This window comes from Malaclemys terrapin, chromosome 10 (genome assembly GCF_027887155.1).
Source record: "Malaclemys terrapin pileata isolate rMalTer1 chromosome 10, rMalTer1.hap1, whole genome shotgun sequence".
NCBI classification, from domain to species: domain Eukaryota; kingdom Metazoa; phylum Chordata; order Testudines; family Emydidae; genus Malaclemys; species Malaclemys terrapin.
In genome coordinates, this window is record NC_071514.1 from 20,048,931 (window position 1) to 20,064,981 (window position 16,051).

Below are 16,051 nucleotides of genomic sequence, written 5' to 3' on the forward strand. Positions count from 1 at the left end.
TAGTCTGGCTGAAACGAATTACTGGCGTTAGTCCATTTTTCTGGTAGACAGATGTCCTGGTTACAAAACTACAGTCACAGTTACCAGCCTCTTGGCACAGTTACCAGTAACTCTTAGCAGAGAGGCCTAGAACAGAATGGGCACAAAGACTATAACACCTCCTCTCCTGTGGAGTTGCCACTCCCACGTGCCACCTCTTTGAATGAAGTACTTTAGTCAAAGTGACATTTTTCACAAGAAATAAATTAACTTTAAATTTTAAAAAAATTAACTTTTGAATATCTATTAATATACCAGGTAAAATAACTTTATCATTTTATTAAGGTTTTCAGTCTCACGTTCAGTGCTATGCATTTTCATCTGTAAAATAAATTTTATAAAAAGTAAAGGATTGAATAAACTATAGAGAATAAATTTTTACACTTAAAGGACATCCATCCAATATGAGAAGTTGTAGGATATACTATAATTGCTTTCAGTCTTGGCTTTTCCACTGATAGCATTTTGTTGTTGAGAAGAGTAATAAACTAAACATTTGTGAGAAATCTAGGAGAGTAATTAATACTATATGCAATTAATTTCATGAGAAAAGCAGGGCCTCTCTTTTATAATACACTCACAAGGGGCCCATCAACATAAAATCTTAAAGGAACTTTATTCTTATTTTTTAGTCCAAGTTTCTTTCTGCATACTGCTCCCATTGTGTTAAACATCTGGTAAAGGCATTTGCTAGTGCTAATATTTTATAATTTATAACATGGTCAGACTGGAGAGTAGGAGGAAGAAATCCTGTTCTCTCTATGGTGGGCTATTCCTGCTGCTACAGAGCTAGTGAAGTTTTTATTCATCACAGCCACAGATAGATGATAAGCTGTATTGGATATACTAGCATTTCCAAGATGGCAAGAACTTTGCCAGTTAATTTCCTCACCTGGATTTTCAAATGGCATGTTTTTATTCACGTTGGCAATGCACAAAAGCACAAGTAATATGCTTTATTTTAAAAATAGCTAATGTGTTTGCAGGATTGGACCCCAAGCTGGAAACTTACATCAGCATGTATTTAACTTTACTCAGTCCTACTGACTTCAGTTGGAGTACTCACACGTTAAATTTACACACTGGCTTAAAAATTTGAGGATTGCACCATAAGAAAGTAATGAGGATGCCTGTAGTTTTCCATCTCAGTTTCAACTGTAAAGTCCACTTTTTAAACAAAATAATGCTCTATCATTATTATATTTATAGAGAAACATCTCCTTCTCTCCTGTGTACTCAGATTGCGATACAGCATAATAAAAACAAACAAATTAAGATATAGTAATTTTATAAATCTGAAGAAGTGAGGTTTTTACCCACGAAAGCTTATGTCCAAATAAATCTGTTAGTCTTGAAGGTGCCACTAGACTCCTTGCTGTTTTTGTAGATACAGACTAACACGGCTACCCCCTGATACTTTATAAATCTGAACATTCAAGCAGATAAAAGCAAAGGTATTCCAATAAAAGAATGGATGCAAGGGAAAGGTAATGAATGAGACCAAACGTGTTAATTCTTATAAACACCTGGAGGAGAGAGGTTATGTAAAATGGATTTCAAAAAGAAGCAAGTTCCAGAGCTGTGTGCAACTGCCTGCTGATTTAAGACAACATGGGTACCACTAAAAATGGATAGTGTGCGGGGGAAGGATAGCTCAGTGTTTGAGCATTGGCCTGCTAAACCCAGGGTTGTGAGATCCATCTTTGAGAGGGCCATTTAGGGATCTGGGGCAAAGAAAAAATTGGTCCTGCTAGTGAAGGCAGGGGACTTGACTTGACTTGATGACCTTTCAAGGTCTCTTCCAGTTCTATGAGATAGGTATATCTCCATTTATTATTATTATAACCAGGTCTTCAAAACAGCAGCAAACGAGGGTGCTTGATCACACAAGGTTTTGAGCTCTCCTGCAAAGTGTGTAGTTTACTCATTTCCCACTAAAATCAATGGGAATTGAGGGGCTCAGGAATTCCGAAGAGCACTTAATGCCTTGTAGGTCCCTAGAAAAGGAGGCAGAGCATGCTTTATGTATTCTGCTTCATCTCACTCAGTCCACACTCTATCATCTGCTCCTTAAAATTATAGTTGAATTCCTCTACACTTCAGTTTTATTGTTTTGGAGAGTAGAAAAACTTGGCTAGAGTATAATATTTAGAGTCCATATTTTGCTTACTCTTTAGAAAACTTACAAGCACATGAGCAATACAAATGTATACAAGTTTCTTCCCATTTCAACCAGGAACTGCTCATTATCTGTTGGCTGTCCATTCAAAATTAACAGAAACCACAACCTTAGCTCCCTTCCCTTTCTAGAACCCCCACAAACCTGGGAGAATAGATAGGCTTTGTAGTGTCATGGAGACGGGTTTTGTTTAACTGAAATGGAAGCAAGTTAGATGTTTAAAGATAAATTTCTGCTCTTAGAAAGAGCTATTTAGAGTAACTCTAGATTTAAACTACAGTAACCTCAAGCAGAATTTCCCTAACTAGTTATTTGCATGTGTATCTGAATGCACAAATTGTATACATGCATTTTTCAACCCTCACCCATAAAAATCTGAGCCACAGGATTTAAAAATGAGTCAGCTGTTTTCTACCAATACAGTTGCTACTGTCAGTTAAATATTGAACGACTACAAGACTCAAATTAAGCAACATCACATTGGGAAAAGGGGGGACTATCAGCTAACAGGTTTATTTAGAGCTCTCATCAAAATCAGCTAACAGACTAATTTAGGGCTCCTTATCACTAACAAATTTGTTTTGGGTTTGTTAAAATCTTTAGCCAGCTAACATAAAGAATATCAGTAATACAATCATTACATTACAGATATAAACTAGAATATTTGTAATTCCAATTTCTGATCCAGAGTTACTCCAGAACACATACTCTACTCTTCTTTATGTAACCGTACCTACACCATACAGACGTTACCTTTCAATTCTTGTGCCTTTTTGTCACTGAAAAAGTTAGCAGACTTGATTAGCCATCCAAAAGTTAGGCCTTTTTAAGGTGACCAGATGTCCCGATTTTTGGGTCTTTTTCTTCTGTAGGCTCCTATTACCCCCCACCCACTGTCCTGATTTTTCCCACTTGCTGTCTGGTCACCCTAGGCCTTTTCCATTAACTTTCCCCAAAATCTACTGCTGTAGATCTTCTAAATATTCTGGTATTAACTTCCTAACTGAAGTCACAAAGCAATATTGTATCTTCTGATATGTAAATCCTGTTCTATAGGTCTTTATAGGAAAGATATATAATCTTTTAGATCACATGAGGATGGACAATCTGAAAACATATGCCCCCTGACTGGAATTTCTATTTGCATACTTGCTATCTCCACATGATTGTACTCATTTTGTTTCTTCTTGTAAAAAGAAAAATATTGCCAGAATGGAAAAATTGTGAAATTTTTGTTATACTTAATTTTTAAAATTCACAATTACAAATAAAAACACACTTTCAATGTTTCTTTTTATATAACTTTTGGTTACATATTGCAACTTGTAAGTATTTCTTGACATGTTTAACACAAGATAACTTTCTATATACTAAATCCCTGACTTAAAACCAGGAAAGCAAGAAACCGCTGAATAAAGTTTAAAACCATGCACTTAATCTATATCCTACATTTTACAGCAAATAGAGGGTTTGAACTTCCATGTCCTCAACTCTCACTGAAATGGGAGTTGCACATGAAGGAGGCTTGCAGGATCAAGCCCAAAGACTACCCAGTGACAGGATTTGCCTGAAATATTTATGCCCTGGAGTAGATTGAGGATGTATTTTCACCTCTAGCACTGAATTTTCTTGCTTTGGATGACACTGCTGCTTTCGAGGAGACATTAAACAGATCCTTACAATTTTTGTTATTAAAAAGTTGCATGGAATTTCTCAGATAAGGGATGTTAACTCTCATGGTTCTGGTCAAATTCCTACTCAGGTAGTTACAGTAGGTCCTACATTTGCCATGCGCTTTTATTTGGATAGTCTTTACTTTCTGTTTCAAACCATTATGGAGCATTACTGTGCACTCTGAAACTCCTGCTGCTCTGATCAAACATACATACTTTTAAACAGTGAGTAATGTATTCCCTATCATATTCTTTACTTTTATGGGGTTGGTGATATTTAATAGTTGTAAAGCTTTTGAAATCTGTATGCTATGCAGACATTATAGTTCTGATTGTAGTGCTGTATGTACAGGATAACCTGAAGTGAGTGGAACAGTTGACTGGAAGTCAGAATTTTGGGTTCTAGTCCCAGTTCTGTATTTTTCTTTAAATCTCTTATCACGTCTTCATTCTGGCCCACATTATGAAAAGGGAAGGAAAACTGGCAGACCTTTGGCAGGAGGCTGCAGTATTAGGAATGTGCTGCTTCTATGGCATCAACCCCTTTTGGATCCTGTAGACACTCTTCCATCAGGGTACAGATCTGTGGCTGAGGAGATGGACTGAAGGGAAGGAGTATGGGACATACCACACTGTGCATCATCTCTATGTGCACACACACCCTCTAACCCCACAAGGACTCCACTCAAAAGTTAATCCACAGAGTATAAACTTTGGATGACCCAATTTTTCTCAAAATTTCTCAATGTGTGGGAACAAAGCTGGGTCCATCTCTACCTAGGTTTCCATATGATTTAGAAGAGATGCCAATGTATACCTAACTATGCCCTTTTTAACCTGATTACACAGTAACCCTTTGCTCATGTCTCTTTCTCTAGATAGCTAGACAGCTTTATATTACTATTTTTCTAAGTTGGCTTTTTGTAGATGTGAAATATTTTCATCAAATTCCTCTGAAAATTTATTGTAGCAAATGTGATATTGTTTCCAGCTGTTTCTATCCAGAACTGATATTAAACACTGGAAGATAAGAGACAACCAGATCATTTTCTCTATCAGTCTGAAGCTAAGTCATGGGAATTAATAACGTTCAGAATGCATGTCAGATTGCAGTTGGAAAAACTAGAGTCAGAGATCTCAACCAGCAGCAGATGTGAAAGCAGAACACTGATCCAATTATTACCTAGCGCTACAAAAACTGGAAAAATATTCTGGAGGCCAACAGAGACAGTCATTCTTTCTGGGTGGCCTGTTCATCTTGTCTCTGACTGAGCTCCATTTCAGAGCGTCATCCAGGAGGAAAGTCTTTGGGTCACAAGGACCCATTAACAATTCAGCTACCAAGGGGTTATACCATTCTGTCTCAATACACATTAGACTTGGTCTTCCTGTCCATGTTGACATAAAATGTAAAAAAATGCATAGAAGGAGACAACCAGATTCATTAACATTCTCTTTAGTGACACATCCTAAGGGGATAACACACAGCTGTTTCAGTACATAACAATATCATTGCTTTGCTTTCATGTGGACTGACACTTCTGGTGAGGTGAAATTATAACAATGAAAGGAAAGGAAACCCTATCCCCATCATTCATTCACCAGAAGCAATTGATCCAAAGCACTGGATGCTAACCACAGACTTTACATAATGCTTCAAATTATCATTAGTGATATTACTTGTGGGATGAAAATATTTCAATCAAGGCAAACAGCTGTAGGCTACTTACACGTTTGCAGAAGTAATGAGTGCATTTTACACTTACCCATGTCATCTGTAAATTATACTGCATATGTTTCGTGGTTTTTGAGGGCATCATATGATGCAGAGATTTTTTTTTTGTATGTCCACACCTACTTTTCCTAAACCGACACCACTCTTAACAGTTTGTTCAACACATTGGACAGCATCTCACCAGTGATGATTCTTTTGAAGGCACAGACTGCTGCCATGACTGAAAACCCATAAAGCATGCTTTAAAAAAAAAAAAAAAAAAATCTGCCAGACAGCTCTCATAGCATTATATGGCTGTAAAAGCAACAGAACGCTGTAATTACTGGGGAGAAGGGAACTACTGCTGAAATTGAAATAATTTTTCACGTAAAAGAAAATCTGCTCTAGAAAATCCCTTTAAGCACAGTGCATACTCCTATGTTAAACTTGGGTGGAGGGCTACAAAGAAGTTATAGTGCGTGCTTGGGAAATAACACTCAGCAGGTATTCCATGTCACTACGTAGGATCCGTTTTCTTGACTTGCATTCAGAACTGGCAAATCTTGTATTTATAGTTGAACCTCAGTAGCTCAGCTGCCCTAAAATCTGCTACCATGCTTCTAATCTGAGCACGCGAACAACAATCTGAAGCTCTTGTCCTCAGGGGGCTGATCCAATATTTATCCTTTCATTTGGGCAGTGGATTGGACAAGATACATAGTATGAGGCTGAAAAGAAATATTTGAATGCAGTGATGTGGTACCCTTCCCTCAGGTGGTTGACAAAATGTTGTGAGACTCTGGACACCTCTTTATTGGTTCTATCGTGATCCTTTCATTTGAGTGTCTAACAGGACTTTGTGGAAGGTTTTTTTTGTTTGTTTTCTTTGTAGCAGAATTCCTTTTCAAAGCTCATTGTGAGCTTTTAGTTCTGTGACTTTTATCAGTATATTACTTGTTTGGACAATGAAGCTAGCCTTTCAGACGCAAATGAACGGTCAATAAAAATTTTAAAAAGTGCCATCATAGGGAATAGATCCTTCTCTCTATAGGAGTGGCAGCTGCAGCAGCTGTGGAAACAATACAGCCAATGTAGCAGGAAGAACAGGTTATGGTTTCACAGTCCCCTTCAGCAAGGATATTGTGAGTTCTAATATTCAAGTGATATTGAAATGCAATTCTTTATGAATTGAATACTATGCAAATCCCACAGGGAGGTGTTTGCCTCACCATAAAATGATGTCTCTGTTTACGAAATTGATGTAGTGGATGTATCTGCAATTTATTCTTTAACTTTCCTAGACAAAATTATGACTGTTACAAGGTTTATTTTTAAAAATCAATTAGATGCAAAATTAGCATACTGAGTAAAGGAAGGGTGCAGCAGGGGAGATGTGTATGTGAGCCCTGGAAAACAGATATGGACCTGTGTTGCTCTGCTCTCCTGGTCCATTTTGTCAACTTTTTCTGCCTTTTTTTGCCCCCTAGCAGGGCAGTTGGGACTAAGGAGTTATGTTGCCAGGTACTGAAAATGGCCTAGAATGAATCTCAGGTGTCACTTAGGATTGAACTCAAATGTGAGATGCTTTTGAGATGCAACTGCTGTAAGAACTGTCTCAGTCTAGAGGAGGCATTGTTTGAAAGAAAGACGAGATTTATTGCAAGATTTTGCCTCTGCTGTATATTTGATGACTTTTCCCCCAGTCATTAAAAGGGACAATGGGCAAAACATCTCCAACCATCTTGCACTAGGATATGTTTAACTCATTGCTCAAGAAAAAAAACACAGTGCAGAATAAAATGGATGGTCTCAACAAAACTAGTATTAGGAATCTGAGAATCAGTGTGAGAACCTGAGAATATTTAATCCAGAAAGCTGGAAGTGGTTCTTGTGCAATAGTCTGGGAATATTGAATTGGCAGGAAGAATGAAGATTGATTTGTGCCAGGAGACATCTAGGGGGAAAAACGCATCTGGTCCCCAAATTTGTTATTGTACATGAATCCTTACCAGTGCAGAACGAGACATTGTGTTGTAAGAGGGACTTTGATGGCTGCTAATGCTGTAATTGGGAACTGTCCAGATTCCTTTTTGTTTCTCACAAAGAGAAGTCAAGGCTTCTCTAGTGTAGTACAGCAGACTTAGGGCTTGGGATTTAAATCCATTCATTCTTTTGGCTTCCAGGGCTTTGTGGTCCCCTATTTATTTCTACTTGCTATTAACATGTTCAGTGTATCTTTTAAAGATCTTCCATCCACAGATGACATGGGATATGGTTATCCTTGAGATTGCATCCCTCCATTATATATTGCACAATTGAGATTAGCAGAGACACTTGCACTGGGTGGGCCTTTATTATAACTGAGAGGGAGTTGGTAGGGATTTTTCTCTAAGAGATCCTAGACTTTTGAACTCCAAACTCCTGCCCTTGTTTAGCCAGAGCCTAGGTTTAACATTATGGGCATGCTGCAAAGGCAGGGCCGGCTCTAGGCACCAGATTGTCAAGCAGGTGCTTGGGGCAGCCGCTCCTGAGAGGGGCGGCACGTTCAGGTATTAGGCGGCAATTCGGTGGACGGTCCCTCACTCCGCCTCGGAGCGAAGGACCTCCCGCCGAATTGCTGCCGCAGATTGCAATCGCGACTTTTTTTTTTTTTTTTTGGTCTGCTTGGGGCGGCCAAACCCTGGAGCCGGCCCTGTGCAAAGGCCATCTATTTTCTCAAGCTATTGAAAGGGGAGTTGGCTGGGGGCTGCCGTGGGTTATATTCATGAACTATCCACTTGTATTTATAGAATTCTGGGGAGATTTAATTTTATGGTATAGGCACCTAGAACTTCAGATTAGCACCTACAGCTTTTTATACGTTCAAAGAAATAAGCACATATGTTCTTCATGCTTTCTCTTTAATCTCTTTAAATAACCTCTTCCATGCCTGCAGTATCACGTTAATGACAGAGATTCTCAAAAATGCACACAAATCTGACATCAGGAATCATAACATTCAAAAACCAGTGGGAGAACACTTCAACCTCTCTAACCACTCAGTGACAGACTTGAAGGTGACAATTTTGCAACAAAAAAACTTCAAAAACAGACTCCAAAGAGAGACTGCTGAACTTGAATTAATATGCAAATTAGATACAATTAACTTAGGTTTAAACAGAGACTGGGAATGGTTGGGTCATTACATTAATTGAATCTTTTCCCCCATGTTAAGTTCTCCTCACATCTTCTATAGGTCATCTCGATTATCACTTCAAAGGTTTTTTTTCTTCTGCTCCTGCTAGCTCATCTCAATTGATTGGCCTCTTACAGTTGGTATGGCTACTTCCACCTTTTCATGTTCTCTGTATGTATAAATATCTTCTGTGTGTTCCATTCTATGCATCCGAAGAAGTGAGCTGTAGCCCACGAAAGCTTATGCTCTAATAAATTTGTTAGTCTCTAAGGTGACACAAGTACTCCTGTTCTTTTTGCGGATACAGACTAACACGGCTGCTACTTTGAAACCTGTCAAAAATGCATGACTTCTGACCTCTCCTCCTCTGTCCATTCTTGAATTTCCAGCCACATTTCTGATATCTCCTCTTGGATATGTAGCCACCAACTTGCATTTAACCTCTTCAGTACTGAATTTATCTTTCCTCCTAACCCCTCTCTTGTGCCACCAGTTTTTATTTCCATTGGCATCTAAGCTACCAAGCAGGTGGTCATGGTGAACTCTGTCTTCTGTGGGGTATCAAGTCTGTTGCTTCTTTCTTTTTGATGTGTACCTCATTCTGAAATGTGACTAGTTAGAAATTGAACCTTCCTACTTAACACATCTGTTTTCTTTTTGTATTCAGAGTCAGATCTATTTATTTTAATGACCAAAAAGTATTTTACTAATGCCAAGCTTTTGGAATGCAAACAGCTCTGGGGAAGCAAATTGGATGATTTGGTGGCCAATGCATAATCAGCAGAATTTTTTATTATCCAAATTCCATTAGCAGGACACTGCATGACTCCATAGTTTTCAAATGATGTATATACATGTGTGGAAGGCAATAGGGTGGAAAAGGTGTAACTCAGAGCCTTAACTGAAGAAATCAGTGGCTATACAGGGTAGAGACAAGCATATAAAATCTTTATTACTGGTCATCACGTAAGAACTAGAAAGATACATCTTGACTTTCAAGTGCTTGGTTTGCAGGGCTGGCCTTGGAAGTAAGTTATTTGTTTTCAAAACCCACAGGAAGCAGATGTGTTTATACAGAAAGAGAAGTTAAAGGGCTCCAAAGCTGCTTCAGAATTTTTTTGACAATTTTGTTCAGGAAATGGGCTGATATTTATTATTTTCTTTTTAGATTCTTATTTGAGTGCTAATACTTTACTCTTACTTATGTTGCATGTACCTTCTCAGGTATTTCCTCTATGATTTCTACAGCTATTACAGTGAAAATTACTACAACCTGCTTTTCTAATATTTTCTAAACTGAGAGCCTACTTCTTCTATCTACTTCTGCTTTTTGAGAGTTATGCATCTTGTTTAGTGATCTGATAGATTTGTAATGCACTGATATTGAAGCCACCATGACAAAATTTAATTTTCTTTTTTCCTGTAGAAGATTATCTTAAATAATTCACTATTTTGCTCTTTCCTGTTTGCTTATCATAGGGCAGTAGGTCATTGTGCCTAGCTATGCCCTTTGCGGTTGATTATTTTACCACATTGTGCAGTTGACACAATGAAGCTGTACAATTATAAAGTTGTACAGTATTTTTCTTTTAAATGATGTAAGGGGCTTTTGCCAGTCTAAACAGTTTTAGGATATTATCCCTCAATGAATTCTCAACATTCCATTTTAACTCTCTAGTAAGATGCCACATTTTGACTTCTCTTATATCACTCAGTTGTTCACAATTCTCCTCTCCACCATTTAACCATATAGTCTATTGCTTTCTTGTGATGGAACAAACTTCCTGCAAGAGCACTATGATTATTTTAACTTCATTAAATATATGCTTTAATGGTCGTTGTGACACTTGGCATCTGGCTGTACAATATGAATTGTATCTGCTACAGTGGTCTGGTCAATACATATGTACCTTGTATTAACTTTAATTTTCAAATCTGTATTTAGCCAGGACACACAAGGAACACCTAGGGTGAAGTATTCGTTAATATGCAAAAAGAAACTCCCCCAGAAGGGATGTTTGGTTAGATTCACAATGGGGGGTGAGGGTAGGGACTCTTTGAAAGGCGTCAAAATGTTAAAGAAAACCTTCTGGTGTGGTTTCTAATTAGCTTTTATGTGAAAACTTTGTGTATCCAATTTAATGGACTTGCCTCTTAAGTTCAAAGGGTTTTCTTTCTTTTAAAAATGATTGGAAGTACCAGACATGCAATCAAGCAGGAAGAAGTTAAAGATTGTATATCTGCAGAAAAGAATTAACGGTAATTAAACTAATTAAACTAAACCAAGTTGTAACTTTGAAATAAAATTGTACTTGTGTGTTGATGGACCAAAATGGTTTACATGCAGTAAACTTATGTATGTAAACTTAACACCTAGATTCCCAAAAGACACACAAACTCTTGCAAAAACATCTTAGTCTTATCATCATTTACACATGCCAGTTCAACACTGCATGTCATAAACTCTTCACAGAGCAGGTCCAGATGACTTAGGGGTGAAATTCTGGCTTCATTAAAGTCAATGGAAAAACTCCCACTGACTTCAGTAGGGCTAGGATTTCATCTATTATACTTAAGGTGTTTTAAGGGTCCTTATCCAAGCAAAGCACTGGTTGACTTCAGTAGGAATTTTGCTTGTGTAAGGTTTTTATTACCCAGACCTAGGAGGAAGACAAACAACAGAGGTGGAAAAAGTTTGAAATAATTGTAATAAACCTATAAGACTGTTAATGGCAGCATTAAGCCTTAATACATTTCAGGTAATTCAAAATTAACATGGAAAGATTCAGAATTTCTTTAAAACCAGATAATAGATACTGTACTCTTCACTATTTTGTTAAGAATGTTAAGTACATATAACATTGTATCAGTAAATGTAATTACATGGCAGACCAAAAACTCTTATATGCTTATCTGATAAATAGACTTGGAGGAATTAGATTTGTATCTGTACATGTCACTACATGTCAATTTCATCATAAATGCACAAACTGATGAAAAATACTTTGCATTGATAATAGTCTACATTTACAGATAGGCGAAGTAAGAAAATGCTTCTTGAGAAATTATTAGAGTTTGATTTAAGGATAATTACTTTGTATATTTTGACACATCTGCTTCCTCCCTTTCTCCCCCCAACCTGTGATGCTATAAGTTCAAAATGTGGGATAATGCAACAAAATCAAATAGTTACTGTGATAATCTCTACACATTATCTGCATTAAATGCAGCAAATGTTTATAGTGGTTTATGTCTTTGTTTTATCATAACAAATTTTGCATCAAAGAATTCATATAATATATTTGAAAAGTTGATACTTACTGCTGTATGTTTCTATTGCTTTTCTTCTTCCTCGTTTTTCCACTTCACTCCACTTCTGTCATCCTTGTTAGGAAATGAGTCCTGTTGAAGAGAAAGTGCTAAGTCCCCAGGAATAAATGGGTAATCAAATAAGAGAGAGCCTGCAAGACCCTTCTTTACAGAACGACTTGTTGTAAAACTACAGCTCTACTCTGAAAAGTGACTGTAAATATAGCATCGTGGGGGGTGTCTATAATTATTATCTCTTAATGACTTCCAGATCAACTTTGCTCAGTTTGCAAGTAAACTTTTTCTAACTGTTTCCTCTGCAAACTCAACTTGATCTAAAAATCAAGCTGTGCTAATGCTACTGCTGCTTCAGGAGCCAGTAATAAAAGGTTCTGTGGGCTAAATTCTGTCCTCAATTGCATCTGTCAACCCCTTTGTCATCAAATGGTCTGCAATAAGAATTTAATTAACAATTCTGCTGATAAATATATCAGAATTAGGCTTTGTCTACACATGGAATGATTCCTGATTATTCCTGATTAACGCCATGTGTAGACATTTTTTCTGTTCTGGAATAAGAGTGCCTTGTTCCTGTTTAACAGGGCTCCCTGACTACTGGGGCAGCTGGCTCCAAACGCTGTGGGAGTCAGGCAGCTGAGCCAGCTGGCCCAGAAATCTGGAAGCCCTGGGGTCTCTGGTCCTGGGTCAGTCCATATGGCAGGACTGACTGTGAGCTGTGGACCCTGGAAACCTGTGCCAGGACTTCCAGAGCCAGGAGTCTGGATACCCTGAAAATCCTGGCTCAAGTGAGTTCTCAGGGCTTCCAGGCTCCCTGCCACAGAGCCAGGAGTCTAAACCTTGAGAGCCCCATCTAGAGACAGGGCTTTCAGCACTACCTGGCAAGTAGGTCCCCAGCTTAAGAGTTGGGCAGCCCTGGGAATCAGCTGGCCTGGTAGTCTGTAAGCCTTGGGGATCCTGGCCATTGGGCAGACCCCAGAGCCACAGTGCCTAGGAACCCTGGGGTCTCAATTCCTAGGCAGTCCTACAGGCAGGCTGCTAAGGAGCTGGGCAGGCAGGTTTCCACTGTGTGCCTGATGGGTAAATTTTGAAACCTGCCTGATAGGTTCCTTTGGAAGATTAGTCCAAATTGGCAGGTTTCTTTAAAAAAAAATTTTTGCTTTCAAAGAATCTGCTTCTTCAGAAAATTTCTGACGCCGCTCTACTGCTCATCTCGTGGCTGAATTCATCCTTTGTCACCATATAGCAGTCAGCAGAGTAACAATCAAACTAACATTCGTACGTGTAATATTCATAAAATAACACAGGCATCTTCCATGTCCTTTGCACACTTGGCGTCTGGAAAAGACAAAAAAGGGGAGAAGAGCCCAACAGCCATTTTTTAGAGAGGAATAGTAGTTAGGTCATACAGCCGTGTCTGGACTATTTTTTAAATGGTTGCTATAGAGCTGTAGCTCTGGAAGTTAATGGGCCAGGAAGAAGTACGATGGGCTTCTACACGAAAGTAGTGAGCTGTAATCTGTGTTTGATTTTTGGCTGCGACTGTCAACATTCCTAATATAGAGAAAAGAGTGACAAGACAGCTAAGGGGTTACAGGGTCTAGATTTAAAACCCTTTTTATATTCGTTTAATTTTGTATAGCTGATTATTATTTATTATTTGTATTACGGTAGTGCCTAAGAACCCTAGTCATGGACCAGGACAGCAGCTAGGCACTATACAAGGACAGAACAAAAAAATAGTCTCTGCCCCAAAGAGCTTACAAGCAAAGTATATGACAAGAGACAACAGATGGATACAGACAGATGGCAGAGTACAAGGAAACAACAAGGCAATATTAATCAGCGTGATAGGCTGTGATCTCAACACTCCAGTGGCCTAACAATTATCAAGATTTTTCTATGGATCATGGAAAATGAGAGTTTTGAATATAATTTTGAGGGGGGATAATGCATCAGTTTTGCAAACGTTCATGGAGGAGCTCCTCCCAAGCATAAGGGACAGCATGGGGAAAAGCACGAAGGTCCTTTTGAAATTTTAACAATTGGTTGATGGAAGCTGGCATCATGGGACAATCAGAGGCAAGACATGACATCTTATAAAGCCTGGATGAGAGTTTTTTAGCTATGTGGATGAATAGGAAAGGCCATATCTTACAGACACTGTAGATTTTAAACATAGCCTGGATGTGAGGACCTAAAGAGAGGTCTGAATCAAAGATGACACTCAGGTTACAGACCTGAGTGTTAGGCAGCATCAGGGCCGGTGCAAGTATGTTTTGCGCCCTAGGCGAAACTTCCACCTTGCTCCCTCCCCCGTCCCCAAGCCCTGCGGCAGCTCCCCACTCCCACCCTTGCCCTGAGGTGTCCCCCCCCCCGCAATAGCCCCCCCCAGCCCAGGGAGCCATGCGGCAGCTCCCCACCCCAGCTCACCTCTGCTCCACCCCCTCCCCAAGCCCTGCAGCAGCTCCCCACCCCCCACTCCGTCCTGAGGCGCCTCCCCTGTGGCAGCTCCCCACACCCCCCTGGGAACCGTGCGGCAGCTCCCCACCCCAGCTCACCTCTGCTCCGCCTTCTCCCCGAGCACGTTGTCGCTGCACCACTTCTCCCGCCTCCCAGGCTTGCGGTGCTAATCAGCTGTTTGGCGCCACAAGCCTGGGAGGGAGAGAAGCAGAGCGGGGCGGCGTGCTCAGGGGAGGAGGCGGAGCAGAGGTGAGCTGGGGCGGGGAGTTCCCCTGCATGCTGCCCCCCCCTCACTTGCTGCAGGCGGCCCTCCCCGCGCCCCCCGCCCCAGCACCCTCCGCCTAAATGCTGACGACAACCAGGGTGGCCGAAGATCCGGCCGCCGCAGTCACTGCCAAAGAAAATGCCGCCCCCCCAAATGCTAGCACCTTAGGCAACCTAAGTTGCCTAATAGGTTGCACCAGCCCTAGGCAGAATGATGAGATTGTCCACAGTGATCAAGAAAGGAGGTACGGGGGAAGGTTGAGGGAGGGGATGTAAGAGCTATGTTTTAGTCATGGCAAGCTTGCAATGATGACTAGATATTCATGAGGGGATGTCAGAGAGACAGGCCACGTTTTTAGTTTGGAAAGAAGGGGACAGGTCTGGAGGAGAGAGGGAGATCTGTGAGTTGTTAGCATAGACATAGTTGAATTTGAGTTTACGGATGAGATTGCTCAGTGATAAGTAGTAGAGGGAAAATAGAAGTGGACCAAGAACTGAGCTCCACAGAAAGCTGGAGAGGGATGAGGAGGATGATCTGAAGGAACAATTAGAAAGGTAGGAAGAGAAACCAGGAGAGGACACATCAAGTTGAATGAGAATGGATTACTGGTTCTAAGCTTTGGTTAGGAAGAGGTCATTAGAGATTTTAGCAATAACAGTTTCAGTGGAGTGCAAGGTGTGGAAGCCGAATTGGAGAGGGTCTAAGATGAAATGGAGGCGAGGAACTCCAGCCAGCAATTGTAACTGCATGTTCAATAAAAGCAGCAGAGAGTCCTGTGGCACCTTATAGACGAACAGACGTATTGGAGCATGAGCTTTCGTGGGTGAATACCCACTTCGTTGGATGTATTCACCCACGAAAGCTCATGCTACAATACGTCTGTTCGTCTATAAGGTGCCACAGGACTCTTTGCTGCTTTTACAGATCCAGACTAACACGGCTACCCTCTGATACTTGACATGCATGTTCAGTGAGTTTAAAGGTGAGAGGGGTATAGCCGTTATGATGGGAGTGACTGAAACATGTTTATATTGTGAGGGGAAAGAATCAGAGGCAAGTCAGAGGTTAAGGACAAGGGAGGGGCTGAGACTGAGTATGAGAAAGATCAGTAAATGGGATGGGACAAGTGGAGGAGAAGAGCAGACAAGAAACATCTATATCTATGACATGGAGGGAGAAGGAGGGGAGATGTCATGTATTTTGTTAAGTCTCTTGG

The 16,051-nt window shown here is 40.0% G+C and overlaps 2 protein-coding genes across 4 annotated transcripts in view; one reads left to right on the forward strand and one right to left on the reverse strand.

Annotated features, from left to right (window-relative positions):
- FAM227B (family with sequence similarity 227 member B) overlaps nt 1-16,051 on the forward strand; it is a 175,359-nt gene that overhangs the window by 132,382 nt on the left and 26,926 nt on the right. The gene's annotated exons all lie outside the window — the stretch shown is intronic.
- The window catches only part of FGF7 (fibroblast growth factor 7), a 119,967-nt gene that overhangs the window by 93,551 nt on the left and 10,365 nt on the right, over nt 1-16,051 (reverse strand). The window contains exon 2 of one of the 2 annotated variants that reach the window (XM_054041552.1): nt 12,102-12,182. The gene's annotated coding sequence lies outside the window, so the exon portion shown is untranslated. Of the gene's footprint in view, nt 1-12,101; nt 12,245-16,051 lie in introns of those variants that run through there. The other variant, XM_054041549.1, reaches the window with a different exon arrangement.